Raw genomic sequence first — 21726 nt, forward strand, 5'->3', positions numbered from 1 at the left:
GAATGAGACCAATTGTAGTGGCTACTTTATAGACAATTAAATGGAAGGCTTTTTCCTCATTGAAGTGTTCAATTCACACAACCTATTTCTACAGGCTTTTTTTCTTCTCAGGGGTGAATAGTTTTTCTTCCTTCCTTCAGATCTACTTTGTGAATGGAAGTTGTTTTTTAATAAATATTTCTCTGTATGGTATGACATATTTTGAAGTTGCATGAATTTTTTGCTCTGACTGCTTTATTTTACACAATGCGTCTAAATTTAGGTGACTCTATTTAGAGTTCTTGATGACTTACCAAATCATTTGGAATAAAAAACTTCAAGTTAGATAAGACATCCTACATTTTACAATTAGGGAATTATTATGAATATTTTGCAAATTCCACTTAGGTAAAACAACACTGAAGGTCAGTTGGCCTCATCAGAAGGTTTCATATAAGAAAGTATTGCCGGCATGCAAAAAAAAAATAACTAAAGAAAAAAAAAAAAAGGAAAAAAAAAAAAGACTTCAGCTTTCCTTTGGTTCCTATAGCTATCCTTCCATGGCTATTTTTTATTTTTTATTTTTTTAGTTATGAACAGAGGAAAAATGCTGTCACTTTACTTTTAAGCAGAAATACTATAAAATAACATTCAAATTAAGAACAAGTTAATTTTTGCAGAATAGAGCAGTTCTTCTTAAGACAGAGCATAAATTATCTACAGACACCATCTAAGTACACCATAAAACTCCATAGGCAGACAAGTATTAACAGCAGATTTCCATATAGTTAAATGTTTAATTTTAATTATTTATATTCTGTATATCCTGTTGTACAATCAAAAGCATACAAGTGCATATAAAAATTGAGATAATATACCCAAAGTTTAGACTGCGTAAGAAGATAAGTAATATAAAATATACGTAAGAGGATTTCTGACCCCAAAGTATAGACACTGACAAACAATTGGAGGAATTTCAAAAAATGCACTCAAGCACGTTACTGTACAGAGAAAAAAGGGAAAAAATGACTTGTCAGGAGTGCCCTTGGCCTACAGAATACACAGTGTAGGGGTAGTTTCTTGGGTGTCTGGAAGCCTAAGGAGTTTGTAGAAGGCTCGGAAGGCTTCAGAGTCCATGGGCTAAGCTAATGTGTGTGCACAAATACAATGACATATACAAAACCTGTGCAATACACACAACCTTCCTTACTTCCTTGGTGTTGCTTGATGTGAGAGCAGGTAGAGGTATGAAGAACAAAATAATATATATTGCTGAAGAAAAAGTAAAGGGACTCCAACAAAAGCCTGTGATATGACCATTCTTTCCAAAACAAAGAACAACCATGAGGAGCATCTGCCTCCTTCCCAATTTCTCCCTTTCTATTCTATTTTTCAGACAAGACTATTTCAATCACCATCTTTTATGAACAGGAAAGAGTAAGCTTAGAGTTGACTGGAAATCAGCAAAGAATTTAAAGTGTAAAAAATGCAGAAGGATAGCAGGGAACAATTGAGTTTTAATTGATTTGAGGCTTAGTTCCTTAGTCAAATAAACTGGCATTTAGCCTGCTGCACCCTTGCCAGCACTTACTGCATATTACTAGTGCTCATTGCTCTTTAGTGGAAGTATGTAATATAAAGGTGTGCTGAGTAAGGTTTTTAGGGTTTACCATCAGCACTGTCACTTTTTTATTATTAAAGTATGAGTGGAAGGCAAGGAATATTGTAACAACTCAGTAGGCTCAAGCTCAGCACTTTTTCTTGATGGAAAGTTCTCCAGTTCTATTAAGGCACCACAGAAACCAGAGAAATATTAGCAGCAGCATCACTCTTTAAAAACAGACTGACACCCTTCTATGAGCCCTAAATGATCTATGGATCAGGGAAATTCCCTATGTAAAATCCTGTATATTGGATCTCTGATTCTTGCAGGCTATATCTGTACTAGTTAATTAAATCCAGAACTGTTGCAAGATCAGAATAGACTGCCTCTGCCAGCAACCCCATCCTCCAGGGTTAGGTGGCTATGTGCCCTCTGCTGCAATCCCCTTCCCCTAGCCAGGAAAGGGTTCTGTAGCGTGCTTGGCAGTATGCTGGAGCCACATCAAGAATGGTTGTAGTGACCTGCTGGCATATGATCACATATCAGTGCTCAGGTAAGTTCCGTAAGACTGCTTTATCCACATGCATTCCCTACTTCCACATTCAAAATATTTCATAGTAGAAACATATCCAAAACTTGATCTAATGGGATTTTTTTGTTGCTTTTTTAAAATAATCATGTTAAATACTAAAGTATTTTCCTTTTACCTCTTATTTCCTGATGAGTAATTTGATGGAACATTTTGACAAGTAACTTCAGACCCTATCCTACTCATCGAAATCAATGCCAGAACTCTTCCTCTTCTTGAAGCCCTTATTTCTCACATCAGCATTTAAACAATCCCCTTCCGCTGGGAAATAATATGACAGCTAATGAAGTGTAACATGCCATTCTCTATTTGCTTATCATCCATTAAGCTACCTTTCGCTCACCCACCAAATATACACAAAGGCCCTGCACAAAGATCTACATCATTAAAATATATTTAAAAGGCCACAATAATTACTTTAACAAAAAATAGTAGGAGAGCATGCTAAAAAAGTGCATAAAATAGAAGAATTGAAAGCACCATATGTGGGCACAAGGGCTTTATTGATCAAATTACATATTCCTTTAAAGTCAACTATGAACTGTATTGCATGATTGATTAATGTAGTATTCAAGCAGTAATTAAAATAGGAACTTAATTTGAAAAAGAAAGTCTTTTACTTGGGGAAAAGATGCCCTGATGTACACATTGTTAAAAGGGACATGCTTAAAGCAAAAAGGAATACCAGTTATCTATTAAATACTGGTTTGAAGTAGTTTCCTAACCAACCTTTTAATGAGCTCTTATCTTTTCAAGCCAAGGCAAAAATCCTTAGTAAAATAATAATAATAATAATAATAATAATAATAAATCCTCAATAGCCAGTATGTATTCAGCATTTCCCTATAATCTAGTCCTTCCAGAATTAAAGTTCTTATGAATATAGCTCCTTATGAATAAGAACCTTTTTTAAGCTTTACTTATAGTACCTGAGATGAATACACTGAATGCTCTTCAACACAGTCGGGCAAAAGCATGTAGTGCTCCTGTTTTTCCCCCTTTCAGCTTCAATCCATTAGTCCTATATTTCATATCTAACGTAAAATGTGTGTATATTTCCACAATTCACATCATTCTTTCCTATTTTTAACATATCTCACTTTATAACCTGGAAGATTTTACTCAGTTTGTACTGACAGATTTTAGTAGGTCTGATTCATACAAAAAAAAAAAAAAAAAAGGATCTTTTTTTATAGCCAAAATAACTCAAGTGTTTCACAATGTGCAAGAGAAATAGATTGTATTAGAAGGTCAAGTCTTAGTGCAGGTAATCTGACATTTAGCTATTCAAGGGTTACAACAACAGGTCCTGTCCACTTAGCACAATAGCTTGTAACTTTTCATAAGTTATATCAAAAACTTGGCTTTATTTATATAATTATATCAACCTGGTGAAATATGCTGATGTCTTCTGCATTCCTCTAAAACCCCTGCATGGTATATTATTCTTGCTTTTGCAAGTTTTCACATCTAAGTTTCATGTTACTTTGGTGTACCACATAAAAGCAGTGTTGGTTGTCACTGATATGTAAATTATATCCCTTGAGTACTTTTCACATTTTGTGAAATTGTAATAGAGTTCAAAGAGTTCTGCTTCAAGTGCTGGTATCTCTAACCCTTTGGGGTTTTATTTATTTCTTATTTACTCATTCTTTCACAATCAATAGAATAAAATGAACTTAGCAGGGGAGCTGTATTGTGTATTATTTCCAGGTTATTTCCAGGTTTACCAGTCACTTACTTAGGGTCATCTTCTATTTTTTTTCTTGTATGATTAGGAAGAAATTATATGGTTATTAGCAACAGACTTCAATAGCATTCAAATGAATAACAGTTTCATATACTGCTATTTTCATAAATCTTCACACACCCACCATTATTACATGTGAGTAATAATTTGTGATTACAGTTAAAGAATCTAAAAATAGCTAATAACTCTTCTACTGCATGGAATTTCAAAGAAAACCTATCACACAAGGCAATAAATCCTGTATTATAGTGACATGCTTATTTCCAGAGATGTAGCTAATTCCAGGATGAAATGTTGCAGAATGGTTTATACTTTAAAATTTGACTTACTTGACAAAAGAACTCAACAGTTCTTAGAGCTTAAGTAATACTCTTAATTATTTCAGTTTGGTACAATCTCTAATAGTATTTCAGACTTTTTGGGAGAGTTACTGTTGCCATTATTACTTACATGAAAAAAATCCATTAATATTTATTTGTAATATGTAATTTTAACACAAATTGGGTATTATGCAATAGTTACATGAAAAATATTATCAAAACCCTGGCACATGACCCCACCTTGTGCCCTGAACTGACAAATATGGATGCTTTATAGCATCTATGGCAAGTGGCTAATCTAAAACCAGCTGAGAAAGTTCAAAACATTTGAGAGGAATTGATCAATGAGAAAAAATAGGGAAGTGTAGATGTGAAGATGGTGGGCAAAAAAGGTCTAAATTTTTCTTCCTGTCTAAGCATTTGGATTATTTTTTTTTTCCTTTACTCAGAATTCAGATTGCAAGGTCTTCTTCAAAGGTTATTTTCTCTTAAAGAGAAAAAGCAGAGACATGAATCACAGTGCATCATAATATTTTGAGTCTTCACAAGACAAACAGGAGATTTTAACTTGATGTTCTCCAGCAGAGCACTTCAAAGGACCACACTATTTCCCCAGTTTGTAAGCTGCAGAACAGTTTAAATAATGGAAGCACAGACCCCTTCCATTGAAGTTGGAATGAAGCTGGAACATGGTAAAAGAGAACTCAAATCACAGGAATAGAAAAAGCAGGCAAAATATGTTATGGTTCTGCTTTTAAGGCACTGAGCTAGGAAGGAATGTTTCCCATGTCGCAATGTTTACCTATGCATTTTATTCAGCTTTACAAAGGTCAGACTATAAAGGCAAATATGAAAAAAAAATGTCTAGGGACTTGTGTACTTCTAGCTGCGTCTCTGAATGAAAGACTGAAAATTCCATGCACCTTTACAGAACTTCTAAAATAAAGCCCTTACAGACCACAAGGAAATATACATTCAGTGACAAGTGGCATCTTCAGCTTAGTCAACTGCTGAAATATGAGCTCTTTGAATCGTGTTTCTCTCTTTCACAAAGAAAGTCTCTACATTGCACTGTCACTGATCTTGAACATTTAATTCTCTAACTTGGCAAGCTTCTGCTGTTGCTTGGGCTTATCGGAGAGTGAATCATTGCTATTCTCATGCCATTGCTTCAAAGAAATTACTCAAAACCTTAAGAATTAGAAGTAGCTTGGACTAGAATTATGTAAGAGATGGGATGGGGATTTCAAAATGACTAAGGAAGGGCATTTGGCTGTAGTCACTCAAGCATGTAAGCGCTGGTGAGACATGCAAGAACCATGCATTTGCAGAGACTTTCTTTGCAATTTATTGCCATGCTGACTCAACAATGTCATCACCCCAAAGTATAGACAGATAACTAGCAAATAAAGCTCAAGCCAGTGCTCAAACCAGCCACAGTTAGGAAAGACTGAACTACTGATTATTATAAAAGAACACAAGAGAATAAATATAGGAATACATATTCAAATATAAAGAAGTCCCAAACACCTAGAGGAGCAGGCAAATGAAAGTATTCCTAATGTTGCATTCTATAGCTATTATACAGCATGCTTTGCATGCTTTCCTTTATGTTCTTTGCAGTAAGCAAGATAATCTGCACCCGGATTTATCACACACTGAGAAGCCCCTTAAACTTTACCTGCAGTGTTAGTCTGCTCAAAGAGCACTTTTAGAATTATGAACTTTGAAAGTGATACCACTGCCTTCAGCAGTGACAATTAACTTTTATATACATTGTAAATGAAGATTACTCAGTATTGTTTGGGAGAGAAATTGCTTTTCGGTGCCAGTAGTACAGAAGCAAAGTACACCATTTCAACTAGATTTTTCTTTCTTTTTTTTTTTTTTTTTTTTCTTTTAATAGAAACACACTTGTATATTTATAGGCAAGCAAGTTCCTACAAGAAAACTTGTATGAAAGCAAGAATCCAGGAGGCACTTAGAAACATAACACATAAAATTTTAATAGACAGAATACATACATAGTAGCCTTAGCTCATTTGGGTATTTAAAAAAATAGGAACATAAGACTATTCAAATGTGCATATTTTTTGTTTTATTTTACACAGATTCCTTAACTGTCCTTGTTCTAATAATATTTAAATACCTTTGAATAGTACATTAAACAATGTCTAGCATCTACAGGTCATTCTGCTTTTCCTTGATGGGAGAATACTATATGGTATTTCAGTTTTGTTTTGTATTTATTAATAAATACATAATTATCTCTCAATCTCCATCTTGCCTACAAAGATGCCATACCTGTTTTCTTAAACCAGATAATTCTGCTCAGGCTTCCAGAAAAATCCCCTGTAACTTGAACGTATGGAGTGCTAAACAAGAGCGCCGTTAATAATCCCTGCGTTCACATCAATGGCAATGGGACATCCCATTGGACTGCCCCTCACTTCATGTGGTACAGTTGTTAATAGTGAAGGACATAAGGTATTGGCATCATAATACGTATATTTCTCCTATTTATAAAGAAAATTCAAAGTTAAATCAAGGATGTCACCAAGGAAATACAGTCACATATGCTAATTTGAACACCAGTAAATGGAAACTCATCAGAAGGGATAAATGTCTGAGTTTTATTACAAAAGGATATATGATGTGTACATATATAAAGTGACTTTTTTCCCTAAGATGAAACTATTAAAAATAATTTTGAATGTATTAACAAGAAATTATTAAGCAATTCCCGAATTTAAGGTTCACTTACTTTATCATTGATTTAAGTTCAACAGCACAGATGAATAGCTAAAAGTTAGGGTAAGCATTTTATCAAGGGACTAAAAGTTTAAAAATAAGATATGATTTAACTTTCAGACATTGGCATGTGACAGTTTCTCGAGCAGAGAAAGACTTGTGAGTCATAAGGTCAATGATTTTATGAATCAGGATCCTATCAGCAGAGACTCTTGTGTGGTGTGACTCAGCACCCTGGATAACCAGCTCGAGACAGCACTAAATCAGGGATCACAGTAAGCAAATTTTAGAGACATCCTGTTTGTCAAGTGAATTGGTACAAAGCAACTCGAAGCAAAAAAAAAAAAAAAAAAGAAATCTTTTGCACAATGTGTTACAGTGATTGTGCTATGTCGTTTACCACATGATGCATGCAATTGTTCGTGTTCATTAGAGCTTTACAAGTAAAATACAATTAGGGAAATGGAGCCCAACATATTCAGTTATCTTTGAAAGCAGGTGAGAAAATTGAGATGCTAACATTCTAGAAAAACATAGTAATGGTAACACTATGTCTTATTTCTGTGCTCTGTATACCACACAGGCAACTCAGAAAAGGAAAACTCATTAGGTTTTCCCCTTCAGTGCTTATGAGAAGCTGAGGATAAACTGGACAAAGGAGCAAATGCAACTAAAAATCTAGCAAAAGTATTCTGAAAGGAAGACATGTAATTTGCCACTAAAAAAAGACTGATCATAGAATGTTATGTAAATGCCCATTTGAGTTTGTGGTCCATCAATATAAATCCCCTTTCAAGACAGGAAGCAAAAAGACAAATCAAGTATAATGTAGTGAGAGGAAAGGAAGAAAAATCATTGAGTGCAGTGTTGTAATGGAAGAGATGAGAAATTGGAGGCTGTACATTCTTATCTGATGTATATATATAAAAGCTTGCATAGGAGGTGTTAGTACTCAAGTGTGAATTCAGTGAATTTATATCTCAGAAAAACTACAATAAATTGATTCAGGTAACACAATGAACTAGGGCAATAAAAAATTTGGTATCCATATAAATTTCAGTCAAGATATACAGAAACATCTTTGACACATTTTCATGATATGCTCAGTGTGCCAGTGAAGGCCACTTTGTCTTCACTGTATTTTCTGTCACTCAAAAAAAGCAAAAAGTAGAAGGGAATATCTTCACACAGGTGATTACAGTTATGCCAGTTAAATAAGATAATAAGATTTGTTGCAGTTTGATTAAAGTGGAAGCTGAAGAAAAGGTGGAGAAAGGTGTTTTTTTTTTTTTTGTTTTTGTTTTTTTTTTTCACAGCTTCATCACCTCTACAGTACTCCAGAAAAATAATAATTAAAAAAAAAAAAATGTAATTGCAAAGATCATTCTGTGTGTAATTGCCTAATGCAATGAGGTTCCTTAGCTGTCAGTGTGGCACATTTAATAGCAATAGAAACATACTAGTTACTTTTCATAAAAAAATAAAAATTGATGTTCCTTTAAAGTCATACCAGGTAGGCACACTTCCTACCATGAATGTCAGCTATAACCCTAGTGAAGTGCTTTTGCAAGACCACAGCCTACACTCACTGTATGGACTCTCCCAAAGTATAACTGACAGACTAGGAAGAGATGCTTCATCTCCAAGAGCCTGGAATAACTTGATCATCCCAGGCCAGTGTTGGGTATTTTGATGACCTGAAAAAGATACAAGATAAATAAGAACATTATGGATACTTGTGCATATATACACAGGCATATGTGGAAGAATGCATCATTTATCTGATAATAGGAGATAAAGTATTTAAATTATCTTGAAGAGGCAGGTGAGACTTAGTCAGGACTTACATCACTAAAGTCACTAGAACTATAGGTGCAGTTATTGTGCCCCCCATGGAAACCTGCAAGACCATTGCCACAAGTGGATTGAAAGGCTAAATGACAAATAAGAAGTACCAAGAAGTTTACTCTGTCGATGTTGCTGTAACCAAAATTCTAGGAAGAAAGAATAAAGAAATCTTGTTGGTAACCTAAAGAAAAGCAAAAAGGCCTTAGGCCCAAGGTATTTTTTGTTAAGAGTTAAGTGTATAAGTTCATGGTATAAAAGAAAATTTCTCTCTAGATTCTCAGCCTAAATTTGTTTACTGTGGAGCATAAGCTACAACATTTAACATTTGAAAGTTAAGGATGGAACACAAAGTAAAACTCCAGCTCTGCTTTCCAAATGACATATCAGACTGCAGACATATGGTCAGGCAAATAACACATTACTACCATCTTTTCTGGGCTGAAAGGTGTTATCTTAAGCCATTTCTGAACTGATGAAGAAAACAGTTTACACCATTCAGGAAGATAAAGATCAAAAGGAAGAAAAAAAAAATCAAACCAAAATGTAGTCTCAGGAAGGATCAGTGCTTTAGGTAAGAGTACATCCTGCTGCAACTGTTTCCAAAGATGAATGAACTGTAAATCTGTTTACATGTTCTTACAGACTAGTAATAGTATCTAGAAATGTACTGGAGATCCTGCAGATGGTTACATCTATGTTTGAGATTTCAATATAGTACTAGATGGAGATCCCTTTCCCACGCATATTGGGAAATCAGCAGGAAAGGAACAGTTTAATTGTCAGACCCAGAGACAATCTATTTCTAGGAAGGAATTCTGTGCCTCTCTCCAAGCAGAGGACTATCATAAACACATTGGCTGTTAAGTGTTACCATTATACACTATTGCATATGACAATTGAACACTATTGATTTACCGTCAATTCCTTTATTTTCAGCTCAGCTGAGACACAAAAATTGCTGACAGATTGTGAAGTTGCCAGAGTGTTTGTTGATGGCAGAGTTCCTTAATCCACTTTACTGTGCGGCCTAAAACTGTATTAGGTAAATTGACATTGACACACAAGCTTGTAGTTTGCCGTAAGTCTGAAATCTCCTCTTGAAACATGCTTCACTTGGTCTCTGTTAATCATCTCTACTGCTGGCAACCAAGTTTTCATTAATATGGAAGACACTAGTAACATGAATAAGGCAGTTGCAGGAAGCCACCATTTGTGCGCTTTGTTTTTTACCTCATTTGTGCCTTCCCTTTCTGTATCTAGCTGAATGCCCCTCCATAAAATCGAGGCTGAGGGATGAAAGAACAAGCTGACTGCAAGAAAGGAGCCATGGCACAGGAAGCTGGAGTGGAACAAAAGGGGAGGGAAGGGAAGGAAAGTGCAGGGAAAGATAGCAGAGGTTATTGCTGCTCTAGTATCAGCACAGGGAAAGACTTACTGGGCCTAGCTAGTGCACCTGGATCAGATGGTAATCAGAAACCAAACAAAACATTCACTTATCACCAATCAGATGCTTTTTAATCCTAATTATCTGATACAGTTCATAATCAGTATGACTGCAGTTATTCTCATGTACAGATGATTAACCTGAAGTTATTTCAGATCTGCAGCCATTTTAGAGTCACTATATCGCATTTTGCTCTCATAATGCAGCCATGCAGGGTTAACTCCACCATATTTCAGCATACAAACAGAAGTCATGATTCATTTTTGTGGGGTCATGCCACCTCCCCGGGAAACCTTTATTACTTATTCTACAAACGATACTTCACCTCCTAAATGAGTTATAAAAGAACACAAATTTTGCAAATTAATTTTGCCTGTGAAACATAATGACAATTATGGAGTGTGGGCACGTTTCTAAAATATGAAGTATTCATAGATAGTATGTGGAAATACAAGCAAGCTAAGTCTCACATACTTGAAACACAGAATCCCAGTTTTACCTGTTTCAGTCATCTGCTTTTTTTTTTTTTTAAAGTGAACTGAGGGAAAAAAAGCATTTTGTGCAACTTCAATGTTATAGGCAATTTAAGAGCCTACAGTAGAATAAAGAAATCTCCTAAATATACCTTTAGTCTCAGTGTTAGACCACTCTGTGAACCTGCTAACTGATGTGATAAAATAAGCTCTGTAGTAACTAGAGTCTAGCGACCCCAAATCAATTCATAAAGTACTCTAAGACACCATTAATAAATTTGATTTTAGTCCTCCCTATGTTTACTCATGTAATTCACTTTATACCCTGTAAGTAATCCCATTGACCTCAAGGTGAAATCCTGGCCCTATTTAAGAAAAATAAAACTCCCATTGATTACAGCACAGTCAGGATTTTACCTGCTACACAAGAACTATGTATACAAACAAGCCTCCTCTGAGTATCTTAAACCTCAGAACACTCCACAGCATAAGCAAGTATCATAACTTCTGTTTTCACATGGACTTGATTCAAGTCATTTGAGAAATTCTTATTGATGGTCTCAGAATAGGGTTTCTGACCTGTCAAAGGTTTCTCAATCTATGTATAAAACCTTTATTCACCAATGGCAGGAAAACAGCTGAAATTTGCTCTACTCCTTGATAGCTGTGTGTATAACAGACATAGAAACGCAAGTTACTGCTAGAGTGAGATTCATCTGATCTCCTCATACAGCTCAAGGGGAAATGTTTAAAACAGCATTAGCTATTCAGACTCAGTGGAGAGAAATGACCATTCCTCAATGAAAGTTATTAATCCTGAGATAGGCATTCAAAGCATGGCCAGTTTGTACATCAGCTGCTTCCCACAGGGGTCACATTCACTGCAAGACAGCACAACAGGCACTGTGCCACAACTTGTCTACTCAGGCCAGTATATGCAGAAACTTTGATCCATGATCTGGGATACATGCCCAGGTTTCCCACTTCAACATTCTCCAGTACTTCTCTACAGAGTCACAGATGAACTTGGTCTTAGAGAGTTCAGACAATTAGACATGGCCAGTCATGACTACAGAAATTTCACTTAATTTATTGTTAAGTAACAGAAATATCTAAGGATTGATTTAGATACCAAAAAGGGGAGAAAAGACAACAAACAAGTTAAAAAACACTAGGGAAACTCTTCTTCCCCTTTCTAATGTCAGTATAAAACTCAGATGCTCCCAGCTCCATTGGTGAGACAAAGGTGAAACAGCAGATTGGGCTCAGTGCTTCTTTTATTCCTTCACGTCTCTTACCCTCCACTGCTCCTTGCTTCCTTTCTCCCACATGGGCTACAGTCCCTTCAGTGCTGTACCTGTTCCAGTATGGCTTACCTACAGGCCACATTCCCTTTGGGAGCATCCCTGGTCCCTGTGATATCCCTGCCCTAGCATAGGAACTGCAGCCCCCTCAGAGGTACCTGCCTCTGGTATGAAGCACCCACTTTCAAAAGGGTCTTTTCTAGCTGTATGCCTAACAATATCCCCTTCCCTGTCTCCTCTACTTCTTCTTTTCTTCCAAAATTTCTTCAGGTCTCCTTACATCTTTCCTTCCATACATCACATCCTCAGATCTGTTCCTTTGTCTCCTGACCCCAACAGCTATCACCCTTTCTGAGACACATTTGAGCAGCTCCATGTGCTCCTCTGATTTTGGGAAACCTTGGCTGGAACAAGCTGTGGCTGTTCACACCGGTTATAATGCCCACACTCCCCCTCCACGATCTGGGGACACCACTACTGAAACCCTGCTATTTTTACCCAAAACATTCCACCCTTCACCTCTGTGAAACAAATTATTTTAGAACTGCTTGAATCCAAATCCATTGTTATCTCTAATTTACCGCCATGGCAACCTTAACACATACACCTTATAAACTCATCCTGCCAGACAATGGGAACAGACATTGGTACCATGTGCGTGTACATACAAAACTCCACTCCTTGCCCTGATAAACACATTTACTCTGTATCCTATCACATTTAGTCCTCACAAATGCCACCACAAACACTTGTATAAACACACTGTTAACATTGTAAGGAGTTTTACCCCTTGCTCCTACATGCCCAAGAAGGTTACAACAGTGGAAACTTCCATTACAATCTCCATCTCCTTATCTTCAAAGTGTGAATTATTGTGTTTGACACTGTAATTATCTTGTATTATGGAGCCCAAGGCCTCTGGCTGTGGTGGTTTGCAGGGACATCCCAGCAGTGTCGGTTTTTGGCTGACAAAAGGCGCACGTTTTGACCCCCCACAGGGCTGCCTCCTGCTGACTAAACCAGCAGGTTCGGGTCCCAGCTCCACGCACCCACAGCACAGAGTCTACCAGAGGTTCACACCCCAGAATACCCAGAGCAAGGCCGCCTTAAGCCACCGGCTGGTCTCCTGCCTCCAGGCACCAGCGGGCGGCGGACACGACCCGCTGACACCCCGGCCCCGTACCTCCGTCCCCGGCGCGGCGCGGCGCGGCCCGTCCTGGCCATTAGCGCCATGTTTTGGAGACGGCGGCGAGGCGATGCACGCCGCACCGATGGGCCGCCGCTTCGGGCGCCAGGGGCTCGGCCTCGCCCGCCTCAGGTGCCCGGTGAGAGACGGGCACGGCCGGGAGCAGAGCCCGAGGTGCCGCCCAAGGTCGCCCTGCCGGGCTCCCGCGGTGGCTGGGGACACGAAGAGGCTCCCCCCGTGGATGGGGACACCCATGGCCAGCAGCGCGCCTCAGTACACTGTGCGGCTTGTACCATCCCGCCAAATTTGCAAAGAGGCAAGTTTATCATATTCTTTTTTTAGTATAGATGTAGAAACAGCGAGTATTTTATCAGTGTTTCTAGCAGTCAGTCATTCCCAGACTGTTTTGAAGTGTAGTTGCTAGCAGTGACACGCTAGAAAAAATTTTAAAGTCGCTTTGCAATCAAAAGCAAAGGGTTTGCGGAACAGTGAATTACCCAGAAACACGTATTCACACCTCCTGCTGATAATCTAGGAGAAAAGATATCAGCTAAATATTTGATCTGAAATTATTCCCTTCCCATTTTAATCCCCCCAACTGGCTGCCGCTCAAGTTTATCTCACCACAGGGAAAAAAAAGAGGGAAATAGAGAAGCCTCCTTCTGCCTCTTTAGGAAGCTGAAAGACAAATCTTTGGAATGCTGCGCAGGGCTGGAGAAGAAAAGGGCAACAATTAAAGTGGGATGGGTTTTGAAGAAGGAGCCCAGCAAAGATGCAGGCTTTTCAGAAACCACTCATAGCTTCATGTTCATAGCTGAAAGAAGTTTTCTCGTCAATGCAGAGAGCTGAGACCAACACCTGTAAGTGTTCAGTTAAAGTGAATGGAGGTGAATGGCTATAGGATTTGGGTAGGCATATGTCTGTTTCCCTTTTGAAGCACACAGGAGATTGTATTTCATGGAATAGGAAGGTGTTACACATAGTGATCAATCTTCTACATAGCTCACAGGGGTGGCTTGGTGGCAACTTCTTTAAGAAGGTGACTATGGAACATTTTACCTCCTACTCCTCTATTACTGTGAGATACCAATAACATCATAAGCCAACAGCTTTTGTTCTGAGAAACAAAATCACATTTTCAATAGTATTTCACCTGATGCAGTTTACGAGTTACATGTGTACCATTTTCTTCCAGAACCAAGTGTTTCATCAAATGAGAAGTCACATAGTTGTGGAAAGCAAACTTTTTATTTTAAAATTCCTTTTCCATTTTTATTGACATTTAAAATGTAACTCTTCAGAAACCCTCATGGAAGCATGCAGAAAAGAGAAGTGCCTCTTTTAATGGTTTCTGCTGTGCCAACCACTTAAAATTAAGAACTAAATAATGGACTGACAAGAAACTCTGCCTTAGCTCTTAGGCATGCTGCCCCTTATCTCTTGTAACAGGGAAGAACAAAGAAGAGAAATAACATAGAGATTGGAAAGGGATTATTTACTTACTGCCAACATAGCAGGGACATCCTTTTATTTTTTTCTTATTTTGTTTTCTTTCTCAGCAAGTCATGGGTCTAAGGCAGCTGGCCAACGGGTTAGGTTTGAGTTGCTGTAATTTAATAGATGGAACTTTCTTGTGCACGTGTGTATTTATTTCATGAGGAACTATCTCCTGGAGCTAAAGTTGGTAATGAATTAAGGAGAAAAAATTGAGAAATGAGTTGAGATTGCTTATCTCTGACACAGCAAGGAGGTAAGAACACTTTCCCTGTCTCTTATATCTACATGTGACAGAAGGGAAGGGTCCAAAAATAGGCTGACTTTATCTTTCTGAAAGGTGGACCATACTTGCAGTGTATAAAATAATGCCTGGAAGTTTTCTGATAAATTGGATTAATAGATTTGCTGTCTAATTAAGCCATATTCTTGGCATTTTATCTTTCACCCATGTGTCATAGACAATGAAGTTTATTCATGGTTCTTGGGAAAGTACACAACTTTCTATTACTACAGACAGGTTATCCAGGCAGGTAGGAGCATTCAGTTTAGATCTCATAGAACTGAAAGATAAGACAGTTTTCCTAACTAAAGAAGCTATTTAACATTCATGCTATAAGGGGTCCTTTAATGTATGGTTTTGTTGTTCTGTTCAGAAAATGACAGTGTAGCATTGTAGTGAACAGTTACTTCTACTCGTTTATATTCATCTACTAAATGTCCTCATTTCATTTCACTCTTAAACGTGTCATTTTGGATCAGAAAAGTGATTGTGTCAGAATGGTATCCAATGTAGTCTTCTATGTCTTTGAAATTCTTCCCGATCGACTGACTTAACTTCTGTACTCGAAGTATGCCAAAGCCACTGTAAACCAGTGCATCCAGGGTCAAATTCTGAATGTAAATCTCCTGCTTCAGAAATCTAGTTTTGGCTATTGTATAGAATTTACAGAGCAAGCATTCAAAAAGGCCATGCAAGATAGACTAATTGTCAAACAAAAAAATCATAGTTTTCAATGCTATTTTGGAGCAAGTTAAAACCTGCTTTTTCAGTTGCAAAAGTGAAACACAAAGTGTATCTTTTGTGTACGTTAAAAAACAAATGTTGTAGTTGACTTTACATGACTATTTGTTAATTTAATGTGCACACAGCAAGACACTTTAAGACATCTCAGTATTTGCAGCTCATATATTTTGGTCAGATACACAATGGATTAAAAACTGTATATTCCAATTCTTCTTTATGCAAATTTGAATTTGTGCCAGCATTTGTTATCAGCAGTACATTTGCAGATAACTTGCAAATGTACAATTAATATGTACGCACATTTTCAGGTAAAAACTTTAAAAATAAACATTTTTGAAAAGCTAATTTTCCTCAATTTTCTCAAATAACGGAATGTGTTTCCAACTATTTCAGGATAAATATCTCTTCAAAATTACTATATAATTTAACAAAATTCTAGAGTCTCACTAGAAGATATCTTCTTTATACCATAATACTATATAAAATTAAGATTAGAATCTGGTCTTTATTTTATTTTATTTTATTTTATTTTATTTTATTTTATTTTAAAAGAGATTCTCAGGAAAAATAAAAAGTTGGTCTTTGAGGACTGTACTCCAAGTCCACAAGTTAACAATATACTGTTCATTTACAGACTTAGGGAAATGACTGAAGAACAGAGACAGATTATCTTTTAGACAAAATAATATATGGGGAAAAACAGAAGGGAGATGATAAACTCCTTTGTTATATATACACATATATATATTTAACTCCTTTGAAAAGTCTGCCGTGTATGCAGTTACCAAGAGAGTAACTAGAAAGTACCAGGTGTTTTTGCCCTGCTACCTTTTTCATATTGTTTGAATTGTTTTTTTCTTGAGATATTTTTCTGACATCAGGTTTGCCCCTAAAACTACATGAATCGCTTTGTTCCTACTCTTTCAGTTCACTTAATGCAGAGGGCAAGGCACAGCACAGTTAATAACTTAGAAACAAACTAGAGATTTTGGGACATCACAGTCTCAGTTCACTGACTGCTGAATGAAAGAGAGAAAGAGAGGTCCCTCCCATCGCTGTCAGTTTTGTTTTGTTTTGTTTTGGAAACAAACATATCATATTAGAGCTCTGGTTGGAGAAGCCTAATGTACCTTGAAATAAGTTTTATTATGATGAAGTAGTGAATTGAAGTTAGAATGCTTCCTCAGGCCAGGGAAGTTTATAGAGGTTAGTACATCATGAAGGATGACGTTTAAACTAAAGGCATAAATCTCAGGGGATTATAAATATTGCTTCTGCTGAAACTGCAAGGATTTTATAATAATAAAAAAGCACAAACAATTAAAATAAGTCCTATCTCTGTGCTTCTAACAGCTAGAAAAGATTCCTTCAGTTTCTATGGCAATACTTCCTGTTAAGGATATATCTAATCAGCTTTTGGCTCACTAGCACAGATTCCAAACTTGATTTTGAGTCATAAACTAATTTCCCACTGCTTATTATTTAAACAGATTGCCCTCCTTTCTAAGAATGGGGACGCTGATCTTCCTATAACTCAATGGGAAGAAAAAATAAAAAATAAAAAAAATTGTGATGCATGTTAGCATCCCAAAAATTGAATAATCCTCCCTGAAGGCAATACACACAAATCCCTAGTCTCTGAGGTGCAGAAAAATATTAAGAGGAACCATTAGAGAACTCACTGTTAAATTGCCTTGCTTCCACCATAAATGGTTTAATAGTTGCTTTCTCTGCAATAATCTTGGAGAGGTTCGGGAGAATGATCTTGGGATCACTCTGCAGAGCTATGTGCACGGGCACATGCTGGCAGACACCTAAACAGCAACCATTGTGTTCGACCAGTCCACGTTTTAACAGATCTGCTTTTGAATTTTACAAATCCTAACGCAATTCCAAGCACATTTTTCAAACAAACAATTCTGTATTTTTCTTATAATATAAAAACTGTAAGCCTCCAAAAATGCCAACCAGATGTTTTTTGTTTGTTTGTTTGTTTTAACAGCTAAGTACTTACAGATCAACATTACTTCTAAGCAACCCTACAGTAAAAATTTAGTGTACAACAAAGAGAACCAAATATTAGGAAAAAAAAAAAAGTCGATAAAGCATTGGTGGGCATTAAATGATTAAAGCTTATGTTTCTTCATATACAGCAAAACTGTACTAAGCCACAAAAAAGTGCACTTTTTTTTTTTAAGTCCTAAAAAGGACTTAGAGCTCACACAACTCCTCCCTGTATTTGTTGTCTAATTTAAGACAGCATGCCTGCCTTGCACCAGCTTCCAAGCATGTTCCTCTGTGTAACCTATTCTTACTCTTTTTTGTTTTTCTTCTTCTCTCCTTCCTTCCTTGCTGTCATTCTTTTTTCCTTTTTTTTTTTTTTTTTTTTTTTTAATTAAAACTTGAATTTATTCAGGTTATTTCTACTCAGTCTCCTGATGTGGATATTGTGGAATTTCAACTATCCCTCCAGATTTTCCCTGTTTCTCCTTTCCATGCTTAAATTTGTGTGTGTAATCAACAAAGTCTAGTCCTGTGGATAAATTCAGAATATGACTTCCTCTCAGTTTCAGTCGTATTTTGAGGAATTATGTTGGCCACATGAGGACACGTGAGTTTACCTCCTGAGAAAGCAACAATGGACACAAATCCAAATAACATCAAGGAAACTGAAGACTAAAATATTTATGTGCTTACTAATATGGATGACTTCAATACACTGGTTTCATCCTGCTTTGCTTTCTTTAATTATCTTAGAGTCCAGAGTTCATTTGTCATTACTTTCTATGCAGAATAGATGACCTGATTTAAATGCCCAGCACCTGCACTTGTGGCTCCAGAAGCATCATGATTACCAGCATCTTAAGTCCTCCACCAAGCTGAATAGACCCCAACAAGCTGGTAATCTGTGCACCTGCCACCCACAAGAACGACAGCTATCAGTGCTGTAGTGCTCATGCACACGTGCGGCTCAGCTAGAGGGCCTCCCAGTGCCCTGATATCAAGGCTACCTGAACCATCAGCATCCCAGTTTTGACCCCACTTACATTATGGATGGTATAGTGTAAAACACTGTCCATAAGAGAGCTGGATACTGGGGTGTATTTAAGAACCAACAGTATTTTTTCTCCTTGCTGATCTCGTGCACTCACTCTCTTTCCCTGCTCACTAGGTCTGGGCTTCCCAGCAGGGAGATCACTGCTGGCCCAGGATGATCAGGCAGAAAGTCATGTCAGCTCCTGCTGCACCGCTGCACAGAGTTGCCTATCGCAGGCACCACCAGCTATCATCCCTGCACGGCCCTTGGCATTTGTCTCCATACAGCTCTCTGATTTTCAGGATCTTCCCCGACTTCCAGGATTGTTCCTCCAGCCAGGATCTTTACCTTCTTTGTAGGTTATCTTCTACAGAAACCACTTAATTTATGGAACTCTTATTTTCCACCACCTGCTCTTGTTTAAAGAATGCCAAGCCCCCATTTTCACAAGCTGATTAATCTGTATGAGAAAGCGCAACGTGTGAGCATCCTCCTAATCGACAGCTCTGTTTCATGTCTTTGTTAAATGGAGGATTCAGGGCATGTCACTTTTCTTTAGATCCGGTGTTCTCAAAATTTACAAATAGCCCATACCACTTGCAGCCAGCGAGCATCAGTCTCTGCTTGAGAGTTCAACAGTTTAATTTTGGACATTCACCCCACACACACAGCTGTTAGTGTTTACAGTTTAAGTTATTTTTTCCCCTGTGACAAGTATAAGCTAGGAAGTTGTTACAGGAAAAACTCAAATGATTCAGAAGCCACGATCAAGTAAGCATCTTATTTTAGAGGATCTCTATCCAGTCTTTACACTAAATGCCAAGCTGTGTAGCACAATATAGCTTCAAGCTACAGTACAGTAATTGATCTTGAATGAAGACCTTGCTTCTCTGAAGTTTTTAAAACCAGAAATCTCACTTAAAGATAAATACACATATCATTTCTAGCACTTTCTGTTCTATAATTTAGGTGTTTGTTGTTATTTATTTATTTATTATCAGCTAGAGTGAAGGAATACCAGAAGGAATCCTGGTGGACATACTTTAGATACAGCTTTTTCACATTGCTTTCAGGTATCTGGTTCCGTTAAAAGTACTGTTTCTTGTGGAAGTCCTCAGCCCGACTTTTTTTCAGTGGAAGCATCAAGCAAAGACTGTCTTATATCATACTTTCGCTTTAAGATTGTATTTTTTCATCCTCATTTCACTCTAAAAAGGTGTTTTACCATTGCTATAGATGGGTCAATACCTTGTCTGAACAATGTTATACAATATAATCATATGCCAACCAAAACCTTTTTCTGTAACATAAAAATCGCAAACTTTGTGGAAAAAAGAAAGGTTGTAAAACTGATATTCTTCTAAGCATGTTATTGGAAGATATATCTTAGCCCAGGAGAGACTGGGGAGGTGAGCTGCCTTTTGAGTTTTGTGTTTTCAGTTCTGGCCATAGCAATGGAGTCCGAAATATTAAGTCAAATACACTGTTTGAGTCCTTTTCTATTGACAGCTCTATCTGCAGCTTAGTCACAGCACCAAAGGGGACTAAAGGTTTTGTCTGATTTTGCCTCAACTAGTTGGACTGAACAAATTTCTAGATTCTGTTCATTGACTAACGGTTTGGTATACATCATAGCAGCTAATGGAGTCTTTTCCTAGTGACTGAACAGAAAAATATGAAAGAAAAATCCTGCTCTGGTTGGGTGAAGTACCAATTAAGTCAACGGGAAAATAGCCATTTGCAGCAGTTTCACCACAAGCACAGTATTTCAAGAAGGCTTCTGGTTCTTCAGAGCTGTAGCTCTGCTGCCTTGTATTCAACCTTTTAATGGCTGTGGCTTAGCTGTCTTTTTTTTCACAGAGAAAATGGATTTCTCTGAGTTATATTTCTGAAGGTAACTGAAGCTTTTTGTTTTGCAGGTGAGAGGTGAATAAGCCTGAAAAGGGGAGACAAACTGTATTTCAGAGGAACATAGGCAGGGTGATAGTCATAAAGAAACATTGCCAAAATGACATGAACAAGACCTAGTGGCTAGACATCCTATTCAGCACTTCAGGATCTTCTACTAATTTAGTGTCATGCTTGAAATGAAGTATTTCTTAAACCGGTTAGGTGTCGATCTCTAAAATAACTGCTTCTGCCTTGTCTGACCATCAGAGAATGGCATCCCTTGAATTTTCTGTATGAAGTGCCCATGCTTTCTGCAGAGGGACTTAAAGAGTATTAGATGTCCAAATGCTGCTGCAGCAAAGCATAATTGCCCATGGTACAGAGAGAGCAGAAGTGCTGTCATTCATTTGCAGTCAATGCTTGCAGTGTTCATAGGCAAAGAGTGGGTATGATTATTGGGGCAAGCCTTTTGCTTTCTACTCTAATTGGACAGACTGACCTGGCTGGGAAACAGTAAGAGCCAAGACCCTTTCATCCAGAACTGAAAACAAATACTTCTTACAATCATGAGTTTGTCTACAATGAATATATCCCCCTCAGGAAAGGAAGGCAAAGTGCTGACTCCCCTCTTAGAAGAGGATGTAGCCAGGAATAAAGCCACTTGCAAGTACTTAAGGAACTGCAGAATTTCTCAATGGCACGTATGCATCCTGTCCAAAGAATTGAAGGATATCTGTAAGAAAGTCATAAATCCTACAGGTTTGTGTCACACAAATATCACTGAATATAAGGGACTGATATTTACACTAATTTTAAATAAATACATCTGGACTGATTTTACTGGATTCATTTCCAACTTACTTCAGCATGATGAGAGATAAGAATAAGGCATAAAAAAATTACTTGCTCTCAGTAAATAAGCTACAAAGCAGGTGGCCCTGACTGCTGAAGCATGAATGGATTAACATCAAAATATTTTTCTTTCTTCGTTTCCAAATGAAATTGCTTTCAGCTCACAAAATTTCTAATGT

This window comes from Anas acuta, chromosome 5 (assembly GCF_963932015.1).
Source record: "Anas acuta chromosome 5, bAnaAcu1.1, whole genome shotgun sequence".
Lineage (NCBI taxonomy): Eukaryota > Metazoa > Chordata > Aves > Anseriformes > Anatidae > Anas > Anas acuta.